Consider the following 23,561-nt stretch of genomic DNA (forward strand, 5'->3'; position numbering starts at 1 on the left):
CCTGCCCTGTGGAAAGTCCAAAGCCCTCCCCCCTCCATCCTGGTCTAGGAAGGTGAACATCCAAACTGGCTAGGCTCCCACAAAGCCAGAACATGAAGTAGGATCAAGACCCAGTGCCATTGTCCTTGGCTTCTCAGCAGCCCTCATTGTCTGTCATATTCAGAGAGTCCTGTTTATCCCATGCTTTTTCAGTCACAGTCCAGCTGGCCTTGGTGAGCTCCCAATAGATCAGCTCCACTGTCTCAGTGGGTGGGTGCATCCCTCGTGGTCCCGACTTCTTTGCTCATGTTCTCCCTCCTTCTGCTCCTCATTGGGACCTTGGGAGCTCAGTCCTGTGCTCCAGTGTAGGTCTCTGTCTCTATCTCCATCCATCGCCAGATGAAGGTTCTATGGGAAAAAAGGGAGAAAAGAAATCACCCAAAAAGTAAACAAAAACAAACAAACAAATACAGCTAAAGGGAAAGAGTGGATCTTGTTCAGTAAATACCTAATTGTTTCTGATTCTGAAGTCCAAGCAGACCCATTGCCAAGGTAAGCAGTAATGTGACGTCAGGAAAAGGCTGGTATCAATCCTGTCTTGAGGTAAAAATGTAGAGCTTTTGCTCCCTTCCCCATCTGATCAATGTCCATTGAAGGGCAATGAAAGAAAGGGGTGTTCCTCTAGCCATTGTGGTTTCAGTCCCTGAAATGTCATCAACCAGAGCATACTAAAGTTGTGAACTAGTAACTGCATAGCTTATATAAGATGTGCACTCAGTCCATCTAACTAAAGGAATGTGTGGTAGGGGATCAGAGACATCTCTGACCACCTAAACTTTTCACTACATACATCGATTCTCATGTATATTTACTCATTATGCTACAGAAACTTGAAAACCAAACCTTCAAAGGCTCTTGAGGAAGTAGGAGTACTTAGCCTTTTGACTGACATGATAATGCAGTCTACGGAAGTATTTCACCACATTCACAGCTGTCCTGGGATGCATGTGAATCATGGACTGTAGATTGTGAGTTAAGCAAGCCTCAAAGGTTTCCTCTCCAGGATGGTGTGGGGGTGCTAGAGCCATTAGGAGATAGAGATTACTGATAGGTTTCCATTCATTGGAATGCATGGCCTCAGAGGAGAAAATATAGTCTGAGTTCTTCCTCTTTCACTTCATGGCCAGTAGACTTGTGACTCTTCTCTGCCACATGTACTCTGAGGAGATGCAATACAATCTACATGAGCTTAACACCAATATCACTGACCAACTATAGACTGAAACTTGTGGAAGTGTGAACCTAAGTAAACCTTTGCTTTGTATAGGGTGAATATCTTAGGTATTTGTTATAGCTACTGGAAGCTGACTAATATAGTCACCAATTCTCCAAACAGAGAAAGAAAAGGAATTTACAACAGAGCAGTAAAAGAAAGTCTCTCATAATTCACATGTTTAATAACATTCATGCTCTATGCTTGATTTCCTCTTTGTGACTTTGAGCAACTTAACTGAAACTAAGATCTATGACTAGAGGACTGTAGTTGGTTGGTAATGTGCCCACATGGACTCTCAGAATGTGACCGTATTTGGAATGGGGACCATTTCACATGCAATTAATATAATTTTCTGGTGATATCGTTCTAAAGTTAAAGTGTTCTTAAATTTCACAACCAAAGATAACTGAGAGACACACAAAGGAAAAGGCCTTATGAAGACTGGTCAGAGCATAGTCTCAAACAAAGAAGCAACAATAATTTCCAGGAAATTCTGAGAAGCCAGAAGAGAGGCATAGAACAAATACCTGTGAGTTGCTAGAAGGACATGGGACATAATGTCATTCCTTTTACTTGAGGACCCCACCACTGTGAAAGCATACATTTATGGTGCTGTAAATGGATTTGAGTGGTAGAATGTTTGTTTAATATATGGAAGACCCTAATTTTAATCACGAAAACTGCCAAAACAACAAAATGCTTTTGTTATTTTATACCAATTGATTTATACTCATTCATTAAGACACCCCAAGTAACTATGCACTGACCCATAAATTGATGGGATTACTTTAGTCAATGCAAGTAAAGTATATAAGATAGGTTTGACAGACAGTAAGAATAATCAGGTTCCTACTCTTATAACAACTAGAGTTATATTTACACAGACATGCCTAGATATTTTGGGATATTATTTGTTTCTGACTTTATTAATTTACTCTGTGTAAACAGAATTCCCATTATCAGCCTGGGAACCCATGCGTGATTCCACTCAGAATAAAAACAGTATGAAAGGACTTAATTTGGAGAAATTGTCGATTCTTACCAGGTTTCACAATGGATTGAGAACTTTTCTTCCCTCTTAATGACTGTTCATTGAATGTGGAACTTAAAACTTCAATCAAAATATCCTGTCTAAATTTAATTCTGAAGACAGATGCAAGGAATGTGAGGGTCTGTATTGACTGAGGCTGCTTCTTTATTCCCAACTGCCCAGACCTGAGATGATTGAACAGAAACAAACATTCATAAACAATATTTGGGAACCTGGGTATAGTACTCTCCAAACTGCTCTTTGCTGTTTTTTGGGTTCACAGAGACCTTTTGGGAGCTGGGTCTTCTTCCATTAAACTACATTAGCCTAGAAAGAATCCACAGGATTTCTGTGGAAACAAAATCAGAACCTCTTTTCCAAAGCAACATATCCCTAGACCCAAATTTTGAAGTCAAGATACATTTAAAATAAATATGTTGGTCTAACTTAGCAGCCCATACAATAAAATGTCTCTCTGTGCTTAGTTCATTCACAGTCAAACAATTGAAAGAAAACACAATATAAATAATCCAGACTGTGTATTTCCATCTTTATGTGGCTTATTTTTCTTTACTCCTTTAATCTATGATTGTCTGAACTCTGTCTCTTTAAAGATTTTGCTTTATTTTTTTAAAAAAACCATTTACTTCTTTTTATAACTGTCTATATTCTTTTTCTTCTCTCTTCCAAGTCTACATACATTTATCCAACACTGACCCATTTAGAGGTCATTTTCATCTGAATCTGTCTTTATTGCATTGCATTTCTGTAATTATTTTCTGACCAGGAGTGTTATTTTTAATGCTAAGCAGGCATGATAAGGACTACCTCTGCAGTCTTGTCTGTTGGGTCTGCCCAGTCCAACATGGTAGAGGCATGTTTACTGCCTCTGAGAGCCATGCATGCTGCCTGGCTTCAGGGTCATAGCAGGTCTATATCACCTGATTAAGCAACAAGTAACATGCTGCTCACAAACCCTGCTCAGTCTCCTGAAAGTTCCAGAGTTTGTGCTGGAAGCATGAACAAGGAGGCTGCCATTTCAAAACTGTGTGAGTTGTTTTGCTGCTAATTCTGAGTCAGGATGATCTCTCTTAAAAGAGCCACAGTGCCCCTGCTCACTGCTAGCAAACAGAGCTCATCTGAGAAAAAGTGCTAGTTACCAAGAAGCCATGCTTAACTCTGTTCTTTTGTGTCTAGAAATCCTTTCCAAGCTTTCTCAGGTTTTACAAGAATTTAGTCAGCCCTACCCTGAGTGCCAATCTGTTGACTGAGGGTGCTAGTTGGTTTCCAGCTGCCCAGACCCAAAATGGTTACACAGAAACTATATTATTTAAAATACTACTTTGCCAATAGCATCAGCATATTGCTAGCTAGCTCTTATATCTTAAATTAACCCATTTTCATTATTTTATATTTTACCACAAAGCTCATGGTTTACTGGTAAAGTTCTGGGACCCCTGCGTCCTTCAGCAGCAGCTCCATAGCATCTCATTGACTCTGCCTACTTTCTCCTCTACCTCTGCTTGGAATTTCTACTCTATTCTGCCTTGTGATGGGCCCAAGGCAGTTTATTTATTAACCCATAATATACAAAGAGGAATCCCACATCAGGGCTCAGTGGTCTCTATGGACATTTTCTAAACTTGAGTGGATTTAAATATCTTGTTTTAACCTTTCCAACCACTAAGTGTATACATCATTCATAGGCAATGACAAGCAAAAATGTATGTTAATAAGACAGCATGTTCAAGGTCCTTTTTTCTATAATTTGCATGGTAGACTCTTCTAGAGATGAGAGGCAGAGAAGAGGAGATCTGTTAGCAAACTCAAGAGCAGCAGAGGTTTCTCTAGGACACCGTCCCTCTGCTTCTTGTCTGCCAAGCAATAGTTGCCTTGCTTTCCTTCCAAAGTGCTTGAGATTATTTAGGTAAACTTACTTATTGGCAGTAATAAAGGTTTCAATTCAAACCTTCTTTTGGGTAAAGTGATTCAGAGTGAGAAGTGTTATGTTTGATTTTTTTCTCACTGTGAAATCCAGATTTTGCATGGCTATAATGTTCCCACTAGGAAAGCTAGTGGGACCAACATTTAAGTCCAGTTCAGCTGTGCCTAATACTATAGCCTGTCTCCTCAATGTCTCCTCCCACTGTAGCTCCTTTCCTCAGCTTTCCATATGTACACTCGGTTAATGCGGATAAGGTGGAGGATCGTTTTTTTTTTTTTTTCCCCAGGACTTAAGAAGTCTCTTAATTCTGTTCTGAAAGTGTACAAAGATACTCTAGCACTTTTTTTTTCAATTTTGTGTTTACCAAACAGTATCATACACTCCATCAGGCAGTGTGCTTCTCTGGGCTCTCTCCAGAAAATTAAAAGCATAAATTGAATATAAATGGCCAAAACCACAGGACAAGCAAGGCCTTCTTAGTGTCCACAGAGAGAAGTTCTATTACCTCCGCTTGCCACAGAACAGAAGAAAGTTGCTTGGGAGTCTTGCTTTCTAGAAGGGGTATGTATTATGATAGGTCCCCATTCACCACCCTGCCTTCCCCGAGGAGTTCTTAGCTGCTTGGATTTTTGGCTGCAATTGAACTGGCAGCCAGGGGTTAACACATTCTTAGGATCCCTAGAGTAGGTACACTGAAGTTCTAGCTGGTTTCACTCCCTTTAGACTGTGTTTCTGAATTTTAACTTTACCTAATTATTCATGGTGAAAGAAGTGTTCTCAGAGGAGGGTAACTTTGCATTCAGGGAGAAATATTCACCAAAAGTCATCTTTATTCACAGAAATTCTACTCTCTGATCACAATAAAGCACAGTACAAATTAAACATTTTTTAACAATCAAACTGTCCAGATTGCTTTTTTATTCTCTTGAAGTTGAGCCAGATAGAATAATACATGTAAAGAGAGATTTGAAGTGTGATGTCCTCCTATATGTTGTGAATATGTGTTGCTTTTTTTGGTAGATGAATAAAGCTGCTTTGACCTGTAGAAGTGCAGAATATAGCATGGTAGGAAATCCAAGCAGAAATAGAGGAAGAAAGAAGATAAAGAAGGTGGAGTTATGAAGATGCCAGCAGCTTCCAGAGAAGGCAGATGTGAGGTAACAAGCCACAAGCCTTGTGTTGAAATATAAACTAATATAAATTGGTTAATTTAAATGTAAGAGCTAGCCAATAATAAGCCTGCATCATCCGCCAAAAAGTTTGTAATTAATATTAAGCATCAGAGTGGTTATTCAGGAAGTGGCAGGTAGGAGAGAAACTTTCAGCTATAACAGATTTCAGTTTCTCTGCCTTACCAAAACTTTAAAAGCCGATGCACACACTCATTTAAGGTTGCTTATGATCTCCTACTTCTGACAATGACTACCCATCCTGAAGTGGAGTCCTGATTCAGACTCAGCAGGAATTAGTATGGTGACTGATTAATAATATATTTGTGGTAAGGGACAAGTATAGCACTATTGTCATACACTTTCCATCCCTGGTGAAGTCTAGGTTCTGCTTATCCTTGTACCTATGTTTAGCATGGTATTAGGTGAACAGAAAATAGGGACTCCACAAATACTAGTTGAACTCAATCATGCTAAACTTTCAGCTTTCTCTACTCAATGTTATCATCTACTGTTGGAAAGAAAAGGAATGAGAAGAATCTGAGGGAACTAAAATGGGGGCTTCTAAGTTTAATCATACTATATTCTGCTCAATGACTCCTCTGTGGACTCAACATCTATCATATCATACAAAAAGTAATCATGAAGTCATTGTTACTTATTCACTCCGCAAAGAGCTAAGTAATTTTTACCATCAGCTGCTGGCTAATGTCTGACTGAAGCACATCACCTAGCATGGCAGCTTGACTCTGTCCAACTATATTAATTACACATACACAGGAATCTTTTCTTGGTTTGATCTATGCATTGAATCCGATCTCCACAATCACTAGCCCACTTTAGAATTTGGGCAGTCTGCTGTGTATTGTAATTAACAATGGACTGCTTTACAGAAGCCCCATTACCTGAGACTACTTTGTTCTACTTACTCCCACCTCATTGGTCTTCATCATCATGAACCTCTGACTTACTATTTCAGACATACATACTCTCATAAGGACAAAATGTGTACAAAATTGAAGGTAACAATAAGGCATGCCTTTAATCCCAGCACTCAGAAGGTCGAGGCAGGCTTATCTCTGTGAGTTTGAGGTCAGCTTAATCTACAGTGTGAGTTTCAGGTCAGTCAGGGCTACAAAATGAAACCCTGTCTCAGAGAAAATATTGAGGGTAGCCACAAGTTAAATTGAATATTTGAGTTTAATAATCTTGGTTTAGAGCCTTTTTCTGTTATTTAGTAGCTATATGGCTCAGGGTGAATCCTTGAGCTAGAGTTCTCTTGCTTATGTTTTGCTTGCTCAGTTTTTTCCTGAAATAAATGCAAACTTGTTGTTTATCTGGCTCTTATAGTCTTCCCATCCCCTCTTCTGTAAAGATTCCCAAGCCATGGGTACACAAGTTGTGTTGTAAGTGTGCTAGTTGGTACTGGACACCATATAATCTCTTGTTCTTTCCATTTCTATTTGCTGTGGTTTTCAATAATGACCACCATATAGTGAAAAGAGAAGTTTCTTTGATGAAAGGCAAAGCCTACACTTATCAGTAGGAATGAGGACAATATTTAAAATGTAGTTGAGGGTTATGCATGTTGTTTTAGTAATGTGGTGGTTGTAGCTTCACCACAAAGATATGTAATTTTACCAGCCTTGGATATTTGGCTAGGTTTCCTCTACAAGGCATGCTTTCTCTCTTGTGGAGTAGGTCTTAGGTCCAGTTAGTTAGTTATTGGTTACAGCCAAGATATGTGTACTATTGTTACATCTTTATCATGCCACACTCTTTGTCATGGTTCCTAGGTATCATAACTCAATAGAACTATTGTCTGTTTCTTGCCCCTGGAAGCTTGCATAGCTCCTTCTAATATCATGAAAACTAGTTCTCAGGCAGGAGGCATTTACAGCAGATCCAATTCAGCTCCTCCAGGTTCTGTGTCCAAAGTATGTGGTGTCTTTAGCAATAGGGACTTGCCTTCCACTTCTGGAAGGCAACCAAAGGCAAAAGCAATAACCTATAATGTTTTACGAGTCTCTTGGACAGTCTTCACAAAGAACTCAAGAGACAATTTCTTGTACTTAGTTCTGGGTTTTTTTTTGTTTGGTTGGTTTTGTTTTTTTTTTGTTGTTGTTTTTTTTTAAGCAAAGTTGTTTATTTAAATACATTTTCTAAGCCATATGTTTACAAAAGCAATCCAGTACATGAAATATATAATAATGTAAAAACACTGATAATAAATGTTATCATAAATATTTGTTCAGTATTAATGCATTCTGTAACTTAATTGAATTTCCAAAAATCAGAGAATCTTGATGAAGACAAGGAAATGATTCTAAGAGTAGAAATGACCTACATTGGTGGATGAAGCAACAGAATCAATAATTGACTGCAGTTTTAATTTTTTCAGTGCCTACATTCCAAAATAGTAAGATATTTGGTGGGAAGAGTAATGATAGTTTGAATAGACAAATCCCAAGCCCTCCCTTAATATAATTTCCATTAATAAAGATAAAATTTTTCTTAATACAATTAAATATTTTATAGTACAACAAATATGAGGGTGTTCAGCAGAAAAACATACTTTATAACTATTTATTTATTTATTTTTTTATTTTTTATTGAGAAAAGGAAAAAAAAAGTTTCCGCCTCCTCCCAGCCTCCCATTTCCCTCCCCCTCCTCCCACCCTTCTTCCCCTTCCCCCACTCCTCTCCCCCTCCCTCTCCAGCCCAAAGAGCAGTCAGGGTTCCCTGCCCTGTGGAAAGTCCAAGGTCCTCCCCCCTCCATCCATGTCTAGGGAGGTGAACATCCAAACTGGCTAGGCTCCCACAAAGCCAGAACATTAAGTAGAATCAAAACCCTGTGCCATTGTCCTTGGCTTCTCATCAGCCCTCATTGTTCGCCATGTTCAGAGAGTCCGGTTTTATCCCATGCTTTTTCAGTCACAGTCCAGCTGGCCTTGGTGAGCTCCCAATAGATCAGCCCCACTGTCTCAGTGGGTGGGTGCACCCCTCGTGGTCCTGACTTCCTTGCTCATCTTCTCCCTCCTTCTGCTCCTCATTGGGACCTTGGGAGCTCAGTCCGATGCTCCAGTGTGGGTCTCTGTCTCTATCTCCATCCATCACCAGATGAAGGTTCTATGGTGATATGCAAGATATTAGTCAGTATTGCTATAGGATAGGGTCATTTCAGGTTCCCTATCCTCAGCTGCCCAAGGAACTAACTGAGGACATTGCCTTGGGCTCCTGGGAGCCACTCTAGGTTCAAGTCTCTTGCCAACCTTAAGGTGGCTCAGTTCTGGGGTTTTGTTCGATATTTTGTGGCTCTTGGGGGGAGCATTGTCTGTCTAGATAGAAAAATTTCATTTCAACTCTATATGCACACACAATCTTTATATATTAGTTTATGTATATAAATAATAATATGATGTCTTATGATTTTTTTCATACATCCTTTTATTTTACTGTCCTTCCTCTACATTTATCTCCCTCTCTTTCCCTAATTAAAGCTGTCATTTTTCTATTTTCCTGTTCAAATTACTTATACTCTGGCATTCCCCACGCTGCTGCTCTTATATCACCCCAACTCTTCAGTCTTCTGCTTTCCTGATTTATGCAGTTCTTTGTGTTATAGATAAACTCACATGTAAAGACTTGCAACTAGGAATCACAGGTAAGAGGGAGCAGGTGATATTTGTCTGGGTATTTCACTCAGTGTGATCTTTTCTAGTTTAATAACCTGCAAATTTCGTGGCATTTCTTTAAAGCTGAATAGTATTCTATAGTGTAGAATATGTATAATATTCTGATGAAAAAAAAAAGAAAAACCAAAAAAAAAAAAGACAGAGAAATCCTGTCTTGAGAAACCAAAAATAAATAAATAAATAAATAAATAAATAAACAAACTGTATTTAAAAAAATGTCAGAAAGGTTACATCTACGGAGTCTCATCAACATGGCTTTCTAAATAAGACCTGAACAACAATGATACCTATAATGATATTTTATTTGTCTTTTATTAAATAAAATTTGGCTGAAGATCAGCGTGCAGAGCTAAGCCAAACCACTAGAGGCCAGGGATTGGTGGCACACACCTTTTGTCCTAGGACTCACCCTGCCTACATGAGACTGAATCTATCTAAAAAGAGAAATAGAACTCACATAAAGGTCTTGGGAGTCACACACTCTTAAACCCAGCACTAGGGAGGTGGAGACAGGAGTAATGTGGCTGGGCCAAGAGAGGTATATAAGTCAGGAGGAGACAAGATCTCATTGCAGTCTGAGGTTTAGTGGAGAGCATTGCAGTCTGCAGTCACATTGAGGACAGGATGGCCCCTTTGCTTTTTTGAGCCTTGCTAGATATAAGAACTCTCTAGTGGCTTGACTGCTTTGCTTTTCTAATCTTCAACATGAATCCCAATATCTGTCTCTGGGCTTTTATTAGTCGTGCTACAGATACCAAATAAACAAGCAAACATGGAGTGGTTGGTTGAGGACTCTATCTTCAGTAAATAACTGGGCAACTTGGAAATGCCAAGGGTGGAAGTAATGCCTTCCTTGGGGAAGAGGCCTCCTAATTGGTTATTTTTTTCCTTTGATTTCTTTGATGTCTAAAAAGAAGGATCATTGGCTTTCAAAAAATTAAAAACATGCACAAAGTAGCTCTACTTCATGGAAGGAAATGGAATTTATTGGCATTAGTGAAAAAATAACAGACATGTTACATGGAAAACAAAGACAGAAAATATAGCTCGGTATCCGTAGCCACTGAGGCTCATAAAAGGAACATTTTTGTAAGGACCAAGAGTCTTCTATCCTTTATCTTTTTCATTTTGCTTCTTTGGAGAATGTGCTTATTGCTATTTGTGTTTTTGTTTTAAACTCTGCTTCTTTGTCTATTAATTTGCCTATTCTTTTGGGTTTTAGTATAGCTGTGAATCAGGTATCTTCCTACAGTTAGGGTATTTAGCAGTGATTGGCTTATGCTATGTGGGCTCACACATATTTATGTAAAATTATTTTAATGTCTTTGGGTGAACATATACTCAACAGATTATACAAGACATTTTAAGTTGCCTAAATACATTCTTCCCTCTATAGGAAGATACCTACGAACAACAGATTTCTATAAAGAGAATGCAGCTTATGGAATCAGCATCACAGTATTTGCTATAAAGCTCAGATGTTTTAACTTCTATGACATCACTCTAATATAACCATCTATATAATCAGGACAGATTCCTACGCCCTTGCAGGTTGAGTAGCCAGACAGTGTGACCTTCATTCAGAGAAAGTCGTCTCTGAGACTCTCTTTTTCTTGGTTTCTTCTTGGAGAGCCGCTTTTGGATTGGTATCTCCTTCCTTTGTATTCATTATTCCTGTTAATCACTGCTTGCTCCTTCCAAGAAACTAATCTGTCTTTTTGAAATGGCTTTCCATGTCCAATTCACTCTGAGAGTTATCTCTCTGGGAGAAGTCCAAATTTGGGGGTTCTTTCCTTACCTCCTTGAGTTTACCACCCAAACCTAGATCTGCATATTTAAAATTCAGTTGAACATTAAAGCCATTAAGGAGCTTTCCAAATGGGCAAATATTTGCCTCAATTATTCTATTTACAATTCCAAAAATATTTCTTCTGTTGAAGTCTGTGTACAAGAAGTGGTTCCAAAACCATTTTTAAGGGAGTTTTGACATCAATGAAACATTATTCTGGCAGGGCTGGTGAAGAGCTTGATTAATAAAGAGGCTCAGTGTTTTCAAACACATATTCCAAGCAGCCTCATTTGAAGAAAACCACAAGCGGAGAATGCTTTGCTGCTCAGTAACAAGGGGGTTGTGTATTTCATTCCTGCTTACACAGTCCGCTTACTTTGGAGCTCGGGTAGGAAAGAAACATAGCCAGCAGAAATAAGGCTACATTCAGTGACCCTACCCTTCCACCCGTCGGCCTGATGGGAGAATGTTTCACCCACTCTCCCTTGCCTCTGTTTTCTTAGTCTTTAACCTTTTAATACTTAATAATTCTGTGAAAGACCATCCTGAGAGAAGAGGGTGGTAACTTAGCATTTGACTGTGCTGGGGATGGTGGATCCTGAGATTCCTAACTTCAGAGTTTCCAGGCAGCAGTGCTGGCCTGCTGTACAGAAATGTAATTGAGCGTGTTCATGCTAATTACTTTGAAGTGCTTTCCTCTTTTCCGGTGCTTTACAAAAATACAGCAACTTAAATTGGCTCATTATTTCGTATGTCTAAGATTCTTCTCAGCTACTTAAGGGAGCCACGGAATGTAGTTAGACGAATAAATTTAACATCATCCTATCAGCTCCCCACAAAAGAGACATGCTCATTAAAATTAGCTTAAAGAATCATATTGGCAATATAATCATTAAAACTAGGACTTGTAATAATTTCTAAAATCACAAAGTATCCTCAGGACACCCTTACTTATTTCCAAGCAGACATTGTGTGTACTATAAATATTGTAGACATATCAAGTTTTGCTTACTATCTCATTTCATCCTCCTAGAGAGAAGATAAGAAACTTATACAATGCCACACAGCTAACTATGGAGTGAACATGTAGACACAAAGCTAAATCCTGCATATTGTCACTCGTGGTGATGACTGACTTACTTTTAAGGGGACAAGAAATAAATATTCTCTATATATGAGCACCATTCTTAGTTTTACCATGAGTTCTGGACTACCCTCACTTTCATGCTTAAAAAATAATTACAACTTAATTAACAGCATGTATGTATGTATGTGTGTGTGTGTGTGTGTGTGTATGTATGAGAGAGAAGCAGAGAGAAAAGAAAAAGTGTATGCATGCATGTATGCATGCGTGTGTGCACTCATATTTTACTTTTGTTTCTTTGTCCTTAACCACTGAGAAATTTTGGAATGGAATAAAAGTGAAGAGAATTTTATCATTCTGTTTTGCTAACCAGGTCACTACTTGTCTTCTAAACAATGTGATGTAGATATGCTAAAATCCAGATTGCTCACATCCTAGCTAAAGACTATCGACGAAGAGAGAGAACAAAGATTTCAGTTCCCTATGGCATTTTCTTCCTCAGAGTCAGGTGATTTTAGAGGCCAGCAATAAAGTGTACAGTTTCAGCATCTTTCTTCTCTCGCTCATCACCAATGAACTCTTCCAATGTGTGTTTACTCATTGCTGCATAACAAAACATCCCTTGAATATACTCTTAAAATAAGTCACTGTATTTGTTCTCTGTGCTGAGCCAGGAGTCCATACAGGTGGATTCAGTACAAGATTCTTCTCTGGTCCCTAATAACAATGGTTTTCACTGGGTTCATTTAAATACTTGGACTCTCTTGGCAGGTTGGTTAGCCACCTTTGCCAGACATGGACGATCTGATACCACCATCCTCAATTTTGAACTGTTGAGATAGGTTTCAACAACAATGCCTGTGTGCGCTCTACTTCACGCTTCTTACGGCCCATAGTTTCTCTCCCCAGCAGAGTGGCACGGGGTTCCTCACATAGTGTACGATGTCTCTTCAAGCTTCCCTCCTAAATGTGATACTTGAGAGTCTCAGAAATTTATTCCTAGCACAGTCTGTGGGTCCACACAAACATAATGCCAGAAAGATTAAAACTGCAATGAAATAGACTGACTTTCACAGTGGGTTAGGGGTAACCTACTAATCTAAGAATGGGAAATAGACATGCTTCTAGAGAATCTATGACATTGCACAAGATTCTGTTCAAGTCTCCATTGCCTTTTGTTACATAAATAGCAACGCCAAACACCTCTAAGAGACACTAAAGATATTTTGTGAAATGGTCTTGCATTTACTGACCCTTTGTTTTTCTTGAAGAATTTACCTAGCTTTCTAGCTCTCTCTCTCTCTCTCTCTCTCTCTCTCTCTCTCTCTCTCTCCCTTCATATAAAATAAAAAACAATGAAAGATAGTTTATACATATATGGACATAAATACTTTGGGGGAGAAGTCTGTTAGATAAACTGGAAGGTATTCTTGCTGTTAGTCAGGTCTCATTTTGGTGTTGGATATGTGAACGGTACCTGGGAATTCAGAGGGTTCCCATTCCTCTGACCATTGGCTCAAGCATAATAATGTTAAAAACAAGGTGTCTTCCAAGAATTGCATTTACATGTTTGATTCCCCAAGGTTACACATGAAGGATTAAAAAAATCTTAAAACTTGCAGACTAAACTTCACTACTACATGAAGATAGCCTACTTAAGATTAAAGCCAGTATAGTGGGGAAACAGACAAGGTGACAAAAGGGACAGAGATTTCCATGACCCATGGATGAACATAGATGACATGAAACAAACTGCCTTATTAGACTAAAGTAGCAGAATTGGTTTTGTAAAACTAAAATAAATCATAAATAATAAACTATATCATTTTGTCCACCACCTTTACCCTAAGAGCTACAAAACTTTAAAGTATTCTTCCAGAAACTTCTCACCATCATTATCTTGATTCATAACCACCTCCACACTAAGCCCCTCACATCCAAACTCTACTTCTGACGTCTGATCTCTATAAGTGCACATAAAGTTGAAATTAAGCCTTCAGTTCCTTGACTCTATTCCTTTTTAAACTTTATCTTACCTATTTATTTATTTTACATATAGCTTCCCCTACCTCCTCTTCTCCCAGTCCTTCTTTCTACCTACCTTCTACACATACCCACACCCACTCCTCCTCTGTCTCCATTCAGATGTGTTTTTGTGGCTATTGGTTTTACTGTTTTTTGTGGTTTTCTGATTCCAAGTAACTTTTCAGCCCTGGTGAATTCTTCCCTGATACTGGAACCATTTAACTGAACCCAGAAGCACTCCTCCAGCTGAATTTCTTCCCAGGCTTCCCAACTGTGTTAACAATTACAGATTTCACACTGCCCCCCAAACTCTATACATTTATGTCCTTTTACATTTCTTCTAAGAGCTACGCATTTATCTCTCTCCTTAAATATCCTCAGTTTATGTCTAAATAACTCTGTACTATTAATTTTACACAACTTTTTTGAAATATTTGTTTTCTGTGAAAAAGAGAATGTGGACTGTCAAAACATAAAAAAATGAAAACAACATAATATGATAAGTAGTGGTATGAAATAAAGGGGAGAGAAATTATAAATCTAATTAGTTATTCAAAACTTTCCAAGTTATATGACCCTATTCTATCAAGCTACAGATTGTTTTATATCATGTAAACTGCTTTTGAGACTATGAAGAGGAACATTCTTGATGAGTATATGAAGCTATTGAGGCACAGTCATGCAGGGAGACACCAGCAAAAGCAGTCTAAAAAAAATCCAAATGAGAGATTCTGCCTCTTATGAATAGAAATTTTAGCAAATTCTGAGAACAGTGTAGTAAAAGAGTAATACTCTGTCATTAGTTACACATCTTTGATAGTGTTCCCAGACCTTTTAGCAAGCATTTTGGGGGGAATTCAGTAATAAAAGGGTACTCCTGTATCATAATGTATTACAAACACCATGATACTTCCCTCAAAATCAATTGATAAGCAAACCATAATGTTATCACTATTATGTGTCTTTGTTCTTAATATTTTGCATGCACTGAGTTTTCAAATTTGAGTTTAATTTTTCTACATGTGTAGTGTTTTTGCCTGTATGTATATCTATGTACCATATACAGGCTGTCCTCTCAGAGGCCAGAAGAGGGTGCTGGATCCCTGGGACTGGAGTGACAGACTCTTCAGTGCTGCCATGTTGGTGCTGTGAATTAAAAGGAGGACTGCTGGAAGAGCAAGTAGTGCTCTTAATCACTGAGCCATCATTTCAAGTCTAAAAACTTTTTTACTTTGCTCAGTTACTTAGTAATTACTTAGTTAATTGTATATAGCACATTCTAACTGCTAAGTCTGAGGCATCTACATTGATTTTTGCCCTAATGGGTGGGTATTTTTATCTCTTGATTTTCCTACAGTTGTCATTATTGTCTTTCTCCAGTAGTGATACCTTGAGTCTCTCTCTCTCTCTCTCTCTCTCTCTCTCTCTCTCTCTCTCTCTCTCTCTCTCTCTCTCTCTCTCTCTCTCTCTCTCTCTCTCTTCCTCCCCACCTCCATTCCATTTTTTTTCCTATGGAATGCAAATCTTTAATAAAATGTGTGAGTATAATGACCGGTTCGATCTGTTTCCCTCTGCAAAGTGATGTCTAAATAGATTTTTATTCCTAGAATATTTTCATTCTATGCTTGCTGTCTTCATCAAAATGTGTATTTGCCACCTATGAGCCACCTCCTTTCAGATTTTTTTTTTAACATGAGCTAATGATTATAATGAAATAGGTTAGGAGTTTGATTTTTTGCGGTGCTGACTGAACTTAGGATCTTGTACATGCTAATCAAGAGCTCTGACACTTAGCAATGCTGCAGCAATCTGTTTTGAATTTATTTTAATATGGTCTGAAAAAGTCATCCACAAAGAACACAAAGAAGTCTTTGCAACATCCATCCTAAGAATGCAAAAACTTTATCCGGCAGCTCTCAACAATGGAGCAGCTGTCACTCATCCTTGGCAGATCATCATACATATGTGTGGCTAGGGTCTACTCTTAGCTACATACATTTGTTATTAGACTATTACCACATAACTCTCAAGCAGAGTTAGAAGCTCAAGGAAGTCTTAATACACACAGGGCCTTCTCAAAAATACTCTCAGTGACTACACTCTATGTACCTTCCAAGGTTTAATGAGTTGTGTTTAGGGAATATCTTGTTCTGCTTCGACCATTCCATTCCTGTCCACTCACTTACTTTTTCCACCTAAGTTGTCCTGAAAAATGGAACACATGACTTAGAATATGTACAATTAGGGAAAGGCTAAACATGTTCACATTGAAATATAATAGATGTAGTAAAGTAGTAAGTATGATCATGAGACTGGAAGGAATGGAGGTATAGGACATAAAGAAGAAACATCTGAGGTTTTTGTTTCTGGGTAGGTTTCACAAGGAAGTAATGATTATGATTTGTCTCTGAATATAGAGAAGATTGGATTACATTAGAATTGCAAGACTTATGGAATAAAATATCATTTTGGCAAGTTAATAACAAGAATGTGTAGTGTTTGGCAACAAATTTTTCATTTGAGTAGAGAATCAGTAAGAAAGGGAGTGTGGGTTAAAGCTATATGTACTTTCAAACAAAGGGCATTTTGGATTTGGATATTTTTATCTTTGAAAGTTGATTAGGACAAACTTGTCACTCTGTCAAAGGCATTGAAAATAGAATAAATATCTGAAATGAATTGGAGGAAGAACACACATGAAGGCACTACAGATAAAATTAGAAAACCAGTGCTTAGATAAGTGCTAAGGCTAACTGAGTCCACAGTAGGGAGAGAAAGGGGCCAATGTGAAGAGCATATACATTTGTTGAGTAAATTAAACAGATTATGGTAACAATGGATTGTGTGGGTTAAGATAGGGTGGGTACAGTGCTCTAGATCAGTCAGTTGCAAATGCAGATATATTGGATGTAGTTATGTGCATGTGACAGAGAAATAGCATTGTCCCACTTTAGCAAAATGCCACTTGGAAAGGAAATTTTGTTCTTGGATTCTTTCATGATTTTAGTCATGTTTTCCTTCTTTATGTATAATTTTTTCAGGCCAATCATTAACTCTGTCACCATTATATTATCCAGGTTATGCAATAAACATTTATATTCTCATATAGTTGGGAGACTGAGGCAGAAACATCAAATTCAAGGCTAGTCTGAACTACAGTGAGGTCTGTCTTGATTATATTAATTGAGATGATAAGGCTTACCAATGTGGAAAGTACAATTCAATGAGAAGGGGATTCTGGACTATTGAAAATGGAGAAAGCAAGGGAAACATTCATTATTTTCTTTTTTGTGTGTTGACATACTGTGACCAGTTGTTTGAAGCTTCCGCCTCCTTGACATTCCAGAAGTGATGTGCTATATCCAGAACTGTAAGTTAAAAATAAACTGTTTTTCACATAAGTTGATTTGATCAGGGTTTTTTTTTTATCATAGCAACAGAAAAGAACCTATGATAGAAATCAAGTAAACTTTGAAAATAGCTGTATCTTTTAAGAGTGGGTTGCATTAGATAGTAGTGTGAATAATGATCCTTAGACACTAACTATAATTTATGGAGCTTTAATTGTCACTGTGCACTTAAAAATGTACCTAAGTTATAAAGCTTAGTTGCACTTATAATCAGCAGACATAGAAAACTGAACTTATGTTATGTCCTTTACTAGCTTAACGTGCACAATTCAATAACTGGCATATTGAGTGGGTTTCTTCCCCAGCATGCTTCAATGTCATTCTCTTTCAACTCCCTCTACTGCTCTGGTTAAGTCATTGTTGTTTCTTGCCTCAGTAGTGGACCTCAAATCTGTTGAAGGAGGAGAAAGTTCTGGTAGATTCTAAGTTAAATCACAAGTGTAATTTCAGGAGGCAGACTGGGTACAAAGGAAAAGAAAGGATAGCGTGACCATGGACTTCTGCAGGACTTGATTCAGCCATAAACGAGGAAGCACAGATACCCAGTGAAGGACAATGAATCACATAAGATTTAGATTCCTCTCAAGATCTTGTGGTCTCACTGATGGCTTGATTTGGACCTGTTGACAATGATTGCTTAATTCCAATTCTCAGAAATACAAGAGAATATGTTTCTATCATTTCTAAACACCAAATGTGTGGTTATTGGTTACAATACCCATGAGCAATAAACACAGATTTTAATTATAAAAAGTAGGATAATGCTGAACATAACTGATTTGAGAAATGAAATAGAGCTGTATAGATTTTTAAATGAAAGTTTGAAGAAAATCCTCTTTTCTGTTTGCCTTAAGCACATTGTTGATAGAAATATGAAGAGGAAAGGCATCTACAGAGGGATGAGTATGTAAGGAAGGGCATTACTGGAAAATAGCAATAAAAAAAAAACCATGACAGAGAGCGTAGCTGAATTTGGTCATGTCTCAATTGAAAGCAGCAATCATTAAAAAGGGGGGATTAAATATTTCCCTAAACAACTCTTGAAGCAAAGTATTGAATGGTCAGCCTAGTATCTTCTTTCTGTTTATGATGAAATATAAGTGTAAAGAGATTAACTGAGGAGGAAACTACTAAGCTAAAGGAAATTGAAGATTATAGAAAGATCATTGATTCTGAAGGCAGTACCAAATATTTATTCTTAGGCAGACATTGAAAACAACCTATTCTGAAAAGAGGATTAAGATGATGCTAGAGGGTGCAGGTGAATTGGGAAACCTGTCAGAGGTCAGGACATCAAAGTCAAAGTGGAGCATTTTGTATCTGATAGCGTATTTTCTCTACTGTGAGAAAGAAGGTAGTGCTGTATAAGACTCTAGAAATGAGCTTTGAATTAAGCTTTATTAGAACAAATGACAATGATCAGGATGATCATAAGAAGCCAACATGTGACAAAAGCTGCAATTGACAAACATTGCCTCCTGCTAATACAGCATTTGAAATTTGTGTGAGCACTGTGTAACTATACCATCATCTCTAGAAACTGGAGCCAGCTCTATCTTTTGTATGTGTGTGACTGTGTATGTGACTAAGTGTGGGTCATTTACAGGTTCAGGGGCCAGGAAATGATGCCAAAGAAGGAAACTGGGTGTGTTGCTTGATCACTGTCTATCTTATTCTATGGAGAAAGGCTCTCTGGATGAACATGGGGCTAGACTGGCATCTAACAAGCAACAAAATTCCTCCTTACTTCACTCAAATTTTGATCTGCTCTGTGCTTGATTTACATACACTTGTAAGTCAAGCATACCTGGCCCTTTATGTGGTCCTGAAGTTTTGAACTAGGGTTGTTTTTTTTTTTTAACTTTTTTTTAATTGAGAAAAGAAGAAAAAAAAACAAGTTTCCACCTCCTCCCAGCCTCCCATTTCCCTCCCCCTCCTCCCACCCTTCTCCCCCTCCCCCCACTCCTCTCCCCCTCCCTCTCCAGTCCAAAGAGCAGTCAGGGTGCCCTGCCCTGTGGTAAGTCCTAGGTCCTCCCCCCTCCGTCCATATCTAGGAAGGTGAACATCCAAACTGGTTAGGCTCCCACAAAGCCAGCACCTTACGTAGGATCAAAATCTCGTGCCATTGTCCTTGGCTTCTCATCAGCCCTCATTGTTCGCCATGCTCAGAGAGTCCAGTTTTATCCCATGCTTTTTCAGTCACAGTCCAGCTAGCCTTGGTGAGCTCCCAATAGATCAGCTCCACTGTCTCAGTGGGTGTGTGCACCCCTCGTGGTCCCGACTTCTTTGCTCATGTTCTCCCTCCTTCTGCTCCTCATTGGGACCTTGGGAGCTCAGTCCGGTGCTCCAGTGTGGGTCTCTGTCTCTATCTCCATCCATCACCAGATGAAGGTTCTATGATGATATGCAAGATATTCGTCAGTATGGCTATAGGATAGGGTCATTTCAGGTTCCCTATCCTCAGCTGCCCAAGGAACTAACTGGGGACCTCGGCTTGGGCATCTGGGAGCCACTCTAGTTTCAAGTCTCTTGCCAACCCAAAGGTGGCTCCCTTAACTAAGAATTGTGCTTCCGTGCTCCCCTATCCACCCTTCCTTTATCCCAATCCTTCTGTTTCCCCAAGTCCCCCCCTCCTTCCCTTCTCCCTTTTCTCTCCCCATCTCCCCTTACCCCCATCCCATCCCACCCCCAAGATCCCAATTTTCTTCCTGGCAATTTTGTCTACTTCCCATAGCCAAGAGGACAACTATATGTTTATATGTTTTTCCTTTGGTTCTCCTTCTTACTTAGCTCCTTTAGGATCACCAATTGTAGACTCTGTGACCCTTATTTATGGCTAGAAACCAATTATGAGTAAGTACATCCCATATTCATCTTTTTGGGTCTGGGTTACCTCACTCAGGATAGTGTTTTCTATTTCCATCCATTTGCATGCAAAATTCGAGAAGTCATTGTTTTTTACCGCAGCGTAGTACTCTGCTCAACCTCCTTAGCGATCAGGGAAATGCAAATCAAAACAACTTTGAGATATCATCTTACACCTGTCAGAATGGCTAAAATCAAAAACTCCAATGATAGCCTTTGCTGGAGAGGCTGTGGAGGAAGGGGTACCCTCATCCATTGCTGGTGGGAATGCAATCTTGTGCAACCACTTTGGAAATCTGTGTTTCAGTTTCTCAGGAAATTCGGGATCAACCTACCCCTGGACCCAGCAATACCACTCCTGGGAATATACCCAAGAGATGCCCTATCATATGACAAGAGCATTTGTTCAACTATGTTCATAGCAGTATTATTTGTAATAGCCAGAACCTGGAAACAACCTAGATGTCCTTCAATGGAAGAATGGATGAAGGAAGTGTGGAATATCTACACATTAGAGTACTACACTGCAGTGAACTGGGGTTGTTAAGCTTGCACAGTGAGCACGCCTACCTACTGAATCATCTCCCCAACGCTCAACTATCATTTTTAATTTTTATACTATTTTACACTATAAAAATACAGGGTAGCATATCATATTAAGAGAATAAAAGATTAATTTTTATATAATGCCTTAAATTATATGTAATACAATAACTATATACTGTACAGATATATTGCTGTGTCCTATCTAAATTACCATTATACTAAATACACTTTGACTTCCATATTATTACTGCAATCTTGAAAAACAGAAAATAGGCTCCAAAGTTTTGATTGAACTGACCAACATACATAACTATCATTTATACATTCCACTCGTTATGTTTGTTGGTCAGTTTACTCAAAACTTTTGAACCTGTTCTCTGCCTTGATTACTCACTCACAAATAAGGCAATTATCCACAGCTTCTGAGTCACCATCTACACTCTGAAACTCCAAGTTCACAAAAAGGGCATTGAGAGGGGAAAATGTTGGCTGTCTGCCTCAGGGAAAAAAAATAATTAAGATATCACTTTGCAAAAGGTCTGAGTTTTCACAGCACCGTGCCTGTCTCTGCCCAGAGCTGGCTGACTCTCCAGCCATGGACTCCCTTTTGGACACCATAAATTATTCAGAAACATAGGATAATTGACAGGGTTGAGAGGAAAAGGAAATAAATAGTCTCAGAATTTGGAGTATGACCTCTATGGGGAAATGGCTTGGGCCTGCAGAGAGCTGCTGAAGGGACTTATCATCCTTTTGACACTCTCATAAAAAGATGGGTCAGGGATCAGTCTTCTCAGGGACCATTACTGACGGAGTAAACAAAGACAAGCTGTGAGTTGCAGTGAGATATATTGTGGCAGATATGAAGGAAAATCCTAGACCCCTGAGAACAAGAAGAGTATAACATCAACCACCAGGATAAACTGAAAAATCTCCCTCATTAGCCCAAAGTTGGGGTGGTGTCTAATGTCCCTCAGTGACCCTTGCATATTAGATTATCAACTTCCATGGTAAATGACAAGCTCAGGCCCAGTGTGAAACAGGGTAAAGTGAAATTAAGGAGCTGTAGGGTAGAAGACAAGCGATCTGGTTGATTGACTCTTTGAGAACATAGTTTTCATAAACTGAGTTCAAACCTTATTTCTGCTGCCCATAAAAATTATGAATGAAAATATCACTTTCCTTCTTGGGAAATAAAAGGGGAGCATGATGAGAAGTCCATCAATCCTGACACAGAACAAATAAAGCTTTGTATATGAACATTTGAGGATGATCTCGGCCTCTGGGTCACTGCGAGTGAATGACAGGAAGAAGGTAGAGACTCCTGGGAAGAAGTGAATCCAAGGGGTTTCTGGTCTTAGTTTACTGCAGTGGCTTGTCTTCTGTGTCATCCATTGAGAAATGAAGGGCACAGAATGATGATGTCCGATATCTGTTTGGATGTCCCCTGATAAGCATTAAGGAAAAGATGGAAACCCATCAGAGAAGTCATAGAGATGCAGACAGGAAAGGCAAAAGAATGTCCTCAATAATTCATATTGGGAAATGAAGGGGGAAAGAATTGAGAGAGGAGTTGGGAGACATACAGAAAATAAGGATTAATGCATAGAGAAGCTGCTCCCTGCCCAATGGTGCTCTCCTTCAACTGACTTGTGCGTGTGTCCATAGTCATACCCCATCATGTTACACTAAGTCCAAGTTTTGTGTTGGTCCCATTATTGTCTTAGAAAGGCATCCTTTCTGAGTGAGTGCCAATGAGAACTGTACAGAAACAGTCACAAAAGACAAGTGTACTACAGCTCTCATTCAGCCAACACACATACGGCATCACTTTCCCTTTGGGTACAATTCTAGGATGAATTTGCTTTTCTAGGGGATCCAACAGATCCAAATCTCATTACCTCAGCAGCAGCATCCCTCCTGTAAAGTTTGCATCATTCTTTGTCTTGTGTTCCTCACAATTTCACTCCTACCCCTGGAAACCATCTCAAACAAAATGCCTGCAGTGATCTGTTCTTTTGAGTCTAAAAGTGATGTTTGCCTCCTTTAACTGACAACACTGACAAAAATGATAACTTCAGCTGGGCAGTGGTGGCACACGCCTTTAATCCCAGCAATCGGGAGGCAGAGGCAGGCAGATCTCTCTGTGAGTTCGAGGCCAGCCTGGTCTACAAGAGCTAGTTCCAGGACAGACTCCAAAGTAATAGAGAATCCCTGTCTCTAAAAACAAAACAAAAAATGATAACTTCAAACAGTGTTCACTAATGAACAACTGTTAAATCTGTTATAACAACTGTTAATAGACCATTAACTATTTTTAATAGTTACTTGATTACTTTTGACTGGATTAACCTCTGCTTTAAAGGCAAACTAGAAGTGTTCAATAAGGATAAAAATATTAGAAGTGAGAAACAAGAGCCATCCTGGAACATGGAGGTTTTTTTCTATTAAGGTGCACTATGAAGAGTAGTAGCTCATGTGTGTTCTCAACTTAATGCATTCACTTTTTAAATATTTATTTATTTAACATAACAACCACAGTTTCCCCTTTTTCCTTTTCTCTTGCTCTCTCCCACACACAGCCTTCTACATGCCCCACCCCTGCATCCACTCCTGCTATGTCTTCTTTATAAAGGGGTAAGGCCTCCCATGGGAGTCAATAGAACATGTCATGTCAAGTTGACATAGGACCAAGCTCCTCCTCCTTGCAGCAAGGCTGGGAAAGGCGTCCCCACCATAGGGAATAGG

General features: G+C 38.9%; 1 long non-coding RNA gene across 1 annotated transcript in view; it reads right to left on the minus strand.

Moving 5' to 3' along the window:
• Positions 1-337: 337 nt before the first annotated feature.
• Positions 338-23,561, minus strand: part of LOC121436394 — a 307,599-nt gene continuing 284,375 nt past the window's right edge. Inside the window, exon 3 of the long non-coding RNA XR_005972703.1 lies at positions 338-387. This is a non-coding gene — a long non-coding RNA (uncharacterized LOC121436394). The remainder of the gene's footprint in view (positions 388-23,561) is intronic.

The sequence above is a fragment of the Microtus oregoni genome, unplaced genomic scaffold (assembly GCF_018167655.1).
Source record: "Microtus oregoni isolate MIOR12 unplaced genomic scaffold, Mior012 000049F_ref0000343, whole genome shotgun sequence".
Taxonomy (NCBI): domain Eukaryota; kingdom Metazoa; phylum Chordata; class Mammalia; order Rodentia; family Cricetidae; genus Microtus; species Microtus oregoni.